Genomic DNA, 1,968 nt, shown 5'->3' on the forward strand with positions numbered 1-1,968 from the left:
CCAAGTTGTAATGAATGGCTTATTGTGCGTCTTTCTACTTGTACCTTTGAAACTTACATGAACTTATTGAATTGTACAGAAAAGAGATACTGGGAAACCTTTCAGGTCCGCCTTTCTCCCTAATTCATTCATTCGATTGTGTTATTTAGTATATTTGTACGATGAACATCCACATTACTAATGGTTCCCGACAACCATCGCTTGTTAAACACAGAAATTTCCAGTGATCTTGATTCTACGCAATATGGCATGAAAGTTGCGCCACCACTTGTCCAAAGTAAGATGACTGTGTCTCTGCCTTTCCTATCTATCGCTGCTTCATATTCTGAATCACATACTATTGATGCTATTTTTTGCTATAAAGGTTCTGCATCGAACAATTGCCTAGTCTTTGCTCAGGTTTCATGGAATTAGCACACGGGTTGTTACTTTGTTTGGAGAAAGTCATCATGAATTTATGCATGGAAACAAATGATATTAGGCAGTTCTGTTTAGGGATAGTAATCGGAATAATTGAACAGTCTTAAGTATTTTTAGAGGAATTTTCAGTGTCCAATCCTGGATATCAACTTGAACAGTATTGGAATGAAATTCGCTTGACAATCACATATATGCAGTACATATGCGTGCCTCTTTTCTTGCTTCTTGGAAGAATATCTCTGCATTTCATTCCTTACTACATCCACCTTCTTGAATCTAATAATATGTTTGTGATTTTTGTTCTCATAATGGTTTAATTTGTGTAAGTCGAAGTACTGGTTCCGTTGAATTCTCCATTGACAAATTTGCATCCAGATTCCAGCATTAACATTAACTACTGCAGCTGTTCCATTGTGCTCTGCTATTTACTTGCATATTGTTTATGATCACTTGTAAAGTAGAAATTTTGGTTTCCAACAGTAACAATCTGAAATACCCCGGAAGGTCTTTCTTTCTCCAGCTGCTAAAAAGCAGTTGCCCTCGTGAGCAGCAACTTTTTTATCTCTGAATGTAAAATTCAGTTCCTTTTTGTGCTTGTATACCATTGAGGTTTCAGAAAGACGCAAGGCTCAAACACAGTTGGGGGCAGTCAAGTCATAGGATCCAGTCATCTTATGAGCGCAAATGTACACTGGTATGATCGGCATTTCTTTGAGGCGTTGATAAGTTTTTTTTTTTTTGTCATGCAGCAGCGCCAGGAGCGGGTGCAACTGCTGCTGCAGGAACATTGGGAACAGGGGATCAGAGCCGCGAAGAAGCTGGAGAAGATGCAAGCAAGTGGGAGAAGAAGCGCAAGATGAGCTCGACTGCGACGCCAGAGATGACACAAGATACCAGTAGCACGCCTAGTACAAGATCGGTGAAGGTGGCTAGGAAAGATTAATAACCGGTCTCCCCTCTGAACTTTGCTGCGTGGATGTATAGAATAGGGTAGGATAGATTTGGACCATCCAACCAACGCGATCGATCAGTTGGAGAGATGGTGCGCCCTCACGTGGCACTTGAATGTATGCATCAATTTTGCTATATAGTCTTAATGGTGGCAGTTCTGTCTCTCTTTTATCTGTTTTTTGTGGCATTCATGCTTAAGGAGTGAGGAGTGACTCTGATCATCATGTCTGTGCTAATGTTAGTATATATATTAATCAGCAATAAGTTCATCACCTGCCAATGCAAAAAGGTTTATACTTGCCTCTCATGCATTCTGAAAGCCATAGTTTAATTTCAGAGTTCTCTTTTGTTACCAGATCTGCTTCAGTTGCTTGAAATAACTTCCCTTCCCGCCGAAATAGCTTTGTATACTAAATCAATCTGTATATATCGGCTTCATTTTGTTCACAGCGCAATCAAAAGTTGCATACTTGCATCATTAGGCTGCTTCTATTCTTTGGGCTGGCTGCTATTGTGGCCCACATTCCACATTAGGCCTAACATGCATGTACTCCCTCCAACACAACCTTCTTAGGTGTTGACGATGTGGTTATAGCT

At 40.2% G+C, this 1,968-nt stretch overlaps 1 long non-coding RNA gene across 1 annotated transcript; it reads left to right on the top strand.

Annotated features, from left to right (window-relative positions):
• The first annotated feature begins 221 nt into the window (after positions 1-221).
• LOC120654145 lies at positions 222-1,533 on the top strand. Its single transcript, XR_005667000.1, has 2 exons — positions 222-277; positions 1,170-1,533. It is a non-coding gene; the product is annotated as an uncharacterized LOC120654145 (long non-coding RNA).
• The last annotated feature ends 435 nt before the right edge of the window (positions 1,534-1,968 follow it).

The sequence above is a fragment of the Panicum virgatum genome, chromosome 1N (genome assembly GCF_016808335.1).
Source record: "Panicum virgatum strain AP13 chromosome 1N, P.virgatum_v5, whole genome shotgun sequence".
Lineage (NCBI taxonomy): Eukaryota > Viridiplantae > Streptophyta > Magnoliopsida > Poales > Poaceae > Panicum > Panicum virgatum.